The sequence below is a fragment of the Cyanistes caeruleus genome, chromosome 4, assembly GCF_971803275.1.
Source record: "Cyanistes caeruleus chromosome 4, bCyaCae1.hap1.1, whole genome shotgun sequence".
Lineage (NCBI taxonomy): Eukaryota > Metazoa > Chordata > Aves > Passeriformes > Paridae > Cyanistes > Cyanistes caeruleus.
In genome coordinates, this window is record NC_141704.1 from 77207049 (window position 1) to 77215362 (window position 8314).

The following is an 8314-nucleotide window of genomic DNA, read 5'->3' on the forward strand; positions in this document are numbered from 1 at the left end:
CACAGAACTGTATTGGTCCACCGGGCTGGGAGGCCCCCCTGGCTCATCAGAGCTCTCTTGCCTCCTCCCAAGCCCTGCAGGTCTCAGCTCCCCCTGCACAGCTCAGCCCCCTGGCACCTGTCAGAGAGCAGCTGACCAGCTCCATCCATTATCAGAATGTCTAAAAGACACATTGAAACATGTTTGTTAAAGTTAACCTTGTGATTTTAATCAAATGTAATTTTTAACAGGAGTTACTGGAGAGATTTAAAGTTGTCTATGTGAATATAACATGGCAAGATCTACCATCTTAAACAGAAATGCTGATAAAATTTATAAAATATATAAAAAGTAATAAAATGGAATTAGACTAAATTGGCACTGTTTCTTTGCTAGGTTATGATCTAGAAACTTATATACCTAAAAATATTTACAGGTGGATAATATTTATGCCCCCTTAATTTGGGGGACCCTTCCTCGCAAATGTTTTAATTAAACACTAGTAGAATGGCAATTAATCTTCAAGCCTGGACTGAAGAATAATTACCTAGGTTCTATAACCTTGGATTTTATCTACCACAGTTATTTGAAGCTTAGCTATAATTGGTACATGGAATTCCACTGCATGGACAGTTTGTCAAAATCTACACTGTTGTCAGTTTTCTGAGTAAAGCTGCACTTTGAAAAAACCTAGTAAGAGCTATACTTACTGTTGACAATTACCATGATCTATGCACAAATCTAAATTACATACAAATACAATATACCTATCACACCTTAACAGTCGCTATAGTAAATCCATGTTGCTGCTATATTATTTATTGATGTTTAACTGTTATATGATAGATTTTTTGTGGCTTTTTTTAGTGATATTGTCAGAATGAGTTGAATTCTATTGTATCTGGAACTTTTAAAGAAATACTTTTGGTTCTAATTTTACTTTTATTAAACTTAACTGATACTAATTTTCAGTTCTGTTTTAGTTTAACACAAATTCAGTGTTGATAAGATTAAGCACATTTAAGCTTCACTATTGTTAAATCTGAGTGATGTTAAGTTACGTTTTGTTAATTTGAAGCCCTGATAGGGCAAAAATCTATTGAGTTAATTTTGCTGAGTTTAATTTCTGTCAAGTTTGAGTGTTACTGGGTTTGGACATGTCACAGAAGAGTGAGTGATGGTTTTACATTATGGCTGTTTTCGATTGTAAACTGTTCAGTATTTTCTTTTGTTTCATTTTACTGTCATAGATACATGAATGTTTGGAAAATATCTCAACTTCTTCAGATAGTTGTGGCTGATATATTTGTAAAAGGAAGAATTACAGATGACCTCCCCCCAATAAGTCACAGCTATGTTTTAAGTGTGATAAATGCATGGGTTGGCTAGTCAGGGGAGGGTCCTGAGGGAGAAGGAATGGAAGATACTGAAGGAACGATTCAGAAGGACTGGAAGGCTGACCAAATGGGAAAGAGACTTTCTGCTGTGAGGAATCTGCTGTAAGATCAGTCTGGGTCTGCAGCTGGTCCCTGCGGTTGGTGCTTGCAGTCAGAGTCGAGCTAGGTGAAAGCCCGCGGTCAGAGGCTGCAAGGAAATGCTTGCAGTCATAGTCTAGCAGGAAATAACCAGCAGTCAGAGTCTGCAAAGGAAACCTACAGTGGGAGTTTGCTGCAGTTAAAGTCAGTGACTAGTTAGAGTCAGGATGGCTGAGTTGTGAGGAAGAATGAACCAGGACCTTTTCATGTTACTGAACAAGAGTCTGTCTTGACCCATTTCTGTCTCAAACACAAGGTCTGCTGCAACTACATACTGTGAATTTACTGATTTTATAACAGGCATTATTCATAAGTTACTATTACTGTCTTTATAGCCAGCTTTTCATATGGTTTACCATTTCTTTTTGTAATTATCTAGAGGACACATGTCATTTTCAGGATTCCTTCTTTTTTGTTCTTTAGCTACAAATGTGTTATCCCTGTTTCAGGTTCCAAAAGACATTTAGTGATGTCAAAGTCAAAAATTACAGCTTATGGACTTTGTCCTGCCTAAACAGCACAATTCCTGAGTCTCAGCTATTTGGACTTTAGAGCAATGGTCAATTATTTCCATTTCCCTAAGAGACATTGGACATTATTCTTTTGTTCTCTCATTCTGCAAAACCCTGTGTCAATGACATGATGGAATTTGATAAGTTTTTTTAATTGTAATCTGTTTTTTATGTGTCTCATCCCACATCTAATAGATAACCAGTAATAATCCTAATAAGATAATGACCTTACAGGTGAAAACCATTTTAACATCAGGATACATGAACCATTTGCATAAAAACAAAAAAAAAGGGACAATTGTCACATATAGGTAAAACCTTACAAAAGAAAGGCCTTGTAAAATCATGGCTCAGGCCTTGTTACTTTGGCTAAGTATAGCTAGCAGCTAGCCTGACAAGTTCCCATGCAAAAACATCTTGAGAATGAAAAGTTTGTTAGCATAAAAAACTATTCTTGGGGAGAAAAACAAGTGCACCTGTAGTAGCAAGGGATCTGTTCCATGAGAATCAGTGGGAAAAGTATGTAACCATTGTTATAGAGAAAAGTTTTGATTGACATGTACACTCACCATTACCACCCAGTGAACTGAGTTCCTAACCAGCTGGGATTAAACACGGTGCCTTCTGATAACCATATAAATATAAGCTGTGTGCAGTAAAGATGGGGCTATGATGGAAGAAGAAACAGGTGTCATTGTCTGTCTCTGCTATGACAATGCTAGTTGGTGGCTGGTACTTAGGCCCAAAAATATCTTTTCAAGTTGCTTAAAGTAAAAATTTTAATTCATTTTCAAATAATTTTCTTTTCAAATTCATTTTCTTCTCAAAAACTCAAATGTTCATGAAAAATAATTTCAAGGGGAAAATTAAAGTAATTTAGCTTCATTGATATTAAATCTGACTATTATTAGACCTTCTCATCTTCTCTGAGAACCCATTCAAACAAACATTCATCCTGCTGCAGAACAAGAATGCATAGAGATGTCGGAGTCAGAGGCACAGGATATGTGCCTTTATCTCTGATCCCTGGCTCTGACATCCAAGAAAGCACCGGATTTCACATAACACCATTGAGACAACTGTTTAAGTTGAACAGAAAAACTGGGAGTGTGAGTATGTAAGTTAGAGAGTTTTCTTAAGTCACTAGGTGAAAAAGTTAAAGGTTTTAGCTCTTTTATAAAACTAAAGACAAGACGGAGAATTTAGGGTGTTGTCTCTTCTTCCTCCTTCTGCCTTCTTCTTCTTGGGATTTTTGGATCATCATAAGTGATTGGATAAAAAGTGCTGCAGTGCAGCACACTGTTATCAGGTCATTGGGTCACTAAGAAAAATAATTTACTTGGCATTTGTTAATTGGATAAATAGACATATAAAAGACCTTGGAGAAGTTCTTTGTTAGCCATTTTGCACCTCTCTGTCTTAGGGTATATAGCTCCTTGTGCCCTGTATATATGTAATATAGATAAGAGAAGAATAAACAACAAAGTCTGAACAAGAGAAAACTACCTCTCTCTCATCAATCTCAGTCCAAGGGGCAAAGAACCCAGCCACCAGTGTCCCATCCGGACATAGAGATCCTCCAGATCCTAAAAATCTCATTGCAAACAGCTTGTTACCAAAATTTTCACTCATCAGGCAGCAACAGAAGTATGTGTTATTGATTCATTTTTCATCTTTTTGGGAGCATGCAAGTCCAGCAGTTTTGGAAAATGGATCAGCTTCTCAGGGCACCATCAGCCTGAGATGTTGTTATCCCAACATCCAGCATACCCTCAGCTTCCCAGTGAGTTTCTGAAAGCCTCAAGGTCCTTCAGACTCTCACCTAGACCTTCTGACATGTGCTGGCAGAGGAACACCCTCCCATCCCTGGGCTCCTTGGAAAAGAGTTCTCTTGGCACATGTGCTGTGGAGAAAGCTTAGCCACCTCTTGGTTAAAAGATTTTTCTATGTTTTGCTGCTTTCAGAAGGACTAAATGGATTAGAGGGCTAAAAGGAATCACCATCAATAATTCATATTTTATAACCTTAAAAAGTCTCTTTTTCTGAGGTGGAAGTATGGTGACAAGGTTATTGTACTCCACCATCCAATCCAGACAACAAATGCAGTTCTACCCGTTGTTTTCCCTCTTAATTTTGCCTTTTCCCTTAAAGCAAAGTGCAAATTAAAGTATTCAAAGGTTGAATATAATGAGGGTCTTATTCTCTGCTACATGAAGAACATAATCACCACCTCTTGAAAAGTCTTTCACTGACCAAGGTTTTGTTACTATGGTGACTTCTGTCACCATTTGCTTTGGTGTTTGCACTATGACAGTGTGCCAAAAGATTTAAAAAAGAAAAAATCCACTCATTCTGCCACCTCCTAAAGGAGGTTTTCATTCTCCTATATTCTGTCTTGAGGACAACTTATATAGGGGGGAAATGGTGTTCTTAGTTTCATAATAATCCATTTGTAATGGAAAAAAGATATTTCATGTTAACAAATCCTGAGCATCTTTATCCTGCTCCAGCTATTTCTCTCAGGTATTTTCTTTGGCAGACACAACATTTTCCAGGGCACACGGTGTCAAGTGGGACTCTGTAAACCCTGAAGGACTGGTGCAGCAAAGACAGGGCAGGCATTTGTACTCTAAAAAAAAGGAAAATAGAAGAACAGAAAGATCTTCATTAGAAGAAGGGTGTTTGAGCAGTACAGACACAGACACAGTGAATCCATCTGTGTTGCAGCAGGGAGATGTGGGTCTGCTGGCAGATTTGACAGAGGTATTATGACAGGTCAGGTCAGTTCTTTGGTAATCCTGGCACACAGCTGTGACTCCTCTTTTGATGTAAAAATTTTGATAATATCAGTGCAAGTTTTCCCTGTAAAAATGCAATGGACAGGGTAGAAGCAGTTTTACTGGTATACTATAAATATCTACTAGAAAATATTTTTATTTTCTGATCTCCGTAACTGATGCTTATTACAAGATGTAGGAATAGTAGTACGTATTTTATGGCAGAAAATAATCAGAAGGAAGGACATACCACTGAGCAGCCAGGATGTTTTCTTAGATGTGTCTCAGCCATGCACAAGGCCTCACTAAAGGTTTCTGTTTCAGCATGTCCCTGGAGATCCTGTCCAGGCTGTCCTGGCTGCAGGGTGGCACAGCCACATGTGACCCCTGCTGTTCCAAACTATGTCATCTGCCTCAAATTGGGGATGGATCTCCTGTCACTCTTACATGGACTTGGGCTGTGCTGGTCACAAGAGAACCAGCTGTCCCACAGAATCATGGAGACACAGAATCATCAGGGATGGAAGAGACCATGCAGTCCAACTGTCCACCCAGTACTGCCACTGGAACTCCTAAATCACTAAACCACATCACCCAGTGCCAGGTCCAGACACCGCCAGGGATGGTGACTCCAACACATCTCTGGGCAGCCCCTTGCTGTGCCTGAATCCCTGAATAGTTAAAACAAAAATTTCTTGTAACTAATCTGAATCTTCTCTATCTCAGCTTAAGGCTATTTCCTCTGGTCCTGTCACGGCAGGCAAGGCAGAGAATGGCTCCACCTCACTTCACCCTCCTTTAAGGGAGGTGTGGACAGCAATGAGGTTCCTCCTGAGGCTCCTCTTCTTCAGTCTAAAAATGTCCAGCTCCTTCAGCTGCCCCTCACCAGACATTTTCTAGACCCTTCACAAGGCTTGTTTCCCTTTTCTGGACAAGCCTCACTTCAGTGTCCTTTCTGAAGTGAGGGGGCCAGAAGTGTACACAGGATTCAAGGTGTGGCCTCACCAATGCCCAGCAGAGGGGTCAGCCACTGCCTTGGTCCTGCTGGCAACCCACGGCTGGGACAGCCCAGGTACCTTTTGCCCACCTGGGCACACCTGGGCTCATGTTCAGCCATGGCCCAGCCCAGCTTCTGCCTGCTCCCAAGGAGGTCCCTTTCCCTCAGTCACTGCTTTTTGCCCCCTCTGAAATCACTTCTGCTGTGGCAGAGTACAACAGGATGCTGTGAAAAACCCATTCCCACTCCAAATTGCTGTGGCTGCTATGAACAGCTGCCCTCCAAGCAGCTTTTTCAGCTCAGCAGAACTTTCTGAATTTTTTTTTTTTTCAAAGTTGCCTTTCAAAAATCAGCAGCCACCTTGGAGAAGAGGTGAGAGAGAAGAGCTAGTACAAAACCCAGATATTCCTAGGCAAAATTCAGATGTCCTGCAGGTATTTTGCTTTATCATGACAAGAAATCACCCATGTGGTGCCTGCTTGCACAGGCTAAACGAGGGAATGTCCAAACTGATCCTTACACTCTTAATAAGAAAAAAACCTCTCCATTTCTGTTCTGGAAAATCTGATGGAGGGTTATTAGATGCTTTCATAGATTTAAAAGTGACTGATAAAGTAATAGGAAACAAAGGATTAGAAAACAGATTAGACTGGGGACAAGTTAATGGAGAGTTCATACATCAGGGCACTTAGTATTTATCAATAACTTGATGGAGAAAATGGGGAGCAAGTTGGCAGACAGCAGGGAAAGCAGAAGCAAGTTTGTTTCACTTGAAAGGCCACAGAGAAGAGACAAAAATATTTGCAATGACTACAGTTAAGAATTAAATATTGTTGAGAAGTATGTTATATCATAATTGATATTAATATATTCTTATTTGATCTATTGGGGAATATTCATCAATGGAAATTGAGGAATTCCACCCTGTGAAGTACAAAATAATATGTTGCTTTGAGGTTTTGTTATTTTGGAAAATATTTCTGTTTAATTACATTACCAAAATACTCTATAGGCACCATTTGTGGGATCAAACAAATGCAGGAGAGAAAATGACCCCTTGTGTATCAGACATTAGTATATATTAATATGTGTCCCAAATATTTATCTGGAAGGCTGGAGGCTCAAGTGAAGGACTTAGTGTTGGTTTCAACTCCAAATTTACCTGGATTCTCATAGCAGATGAGATCTGATAGAGAAGAAAACCAAACTACAAATAAACAAATAACCACAAAGCAACATCTCCCAGAAGCTGTGCTCCCCATCCTACCTTATCAAAAAATAGAAGGTCTGAATTGGTACAGTCTTATGTTTCAGGAAGAAGTCACTGAAATGGCATTTGAACTGCTATACTGTATATTTATTTTTTTATTATGAATATTCATGTAAAGCTTCTAAAATCCCTTTATTTACATAAAGTTTGTTGGGGGAATACACCTAAAAGCTGAAATGTATGGTTTGAGTATTAGGGCTTTAGAGAGTAATCCGAGGTATTTTGTAGATAATTTGTTATAAATTATTATACAACTCAGCTCAGCTCTTTAAATGAAGATGAAATGCTTACAGGATTTCAAGCAAGATCTTGGCTCCTAAAGTTAATATTTGACAAGACAAGTTCATGCAGACACAAAGGAGGGCAAGAATCTGTCTTGTAAAGAAAGCACAGTGTTTAAAATCCTTGCTTTTGAAAGGGGCTGTATTATTTGCAATTGTGACTTTCAAATTGGGGTCCACAGATAAATCTGGAAATAACAGAGATTTAAAGGGACCTGCAAAGTACAACTGTAAAAGTGGTTTATTCTTCACAGTACATTTGCCCACACTATTGTACTTTATAGGATTTCACAGATAAAAAAAAAAAAATTAAATCAATGGTTTAACAAAAGAAAGTTAAACAGAAAAACAGAAAAAGAATTCCATATCTTTTCCAAAACATGCATTCTCATGAGGGGTTTCATCTGCACTCTGCCAGAAGTATTTTTAGGAGCATGTTTTGTAAATAAAATCACTACTTCAACAATAATATGACTGTAATTTCTCTTTAGGCAAATGCCATTGGAGAAATGTTATTAATGCTGAGGCAAAACCACACCTCTTAAAAATCAGGAGACGTTTTCCAGAGAATTCCTTCTGTATATTTGCATTTCCAGCTTCCTCAGCTCTGCTTGTTCCTCTTCATTGTTGTTCCCAAAAAGATTTTAGTCACAGTTCAAGAAACATGTGCAAAAAGTCTGAGGAGAAAAAGAAATTTACCCTTTCAAGTGAAAATCATTAAACTACACACTGTAGTAACAACAATTTTGAAAATTATTAAAGCATGGGTCAGACTAAACAAAATCATTTCTGCTTCTAATTAATATTAACCTATTTCTTTTGCATTTTCAATTCTAAGGCTGCTCACATTCAGCCCACTTCTTTGTCAGATAAAACCAGGTTTGCTTGCACTTGCCATGGCTCAGTGCCCAAATAACAATTTTACAAGTTACAATGAAATAAGAGAGGAGCCCCAGGGCCATG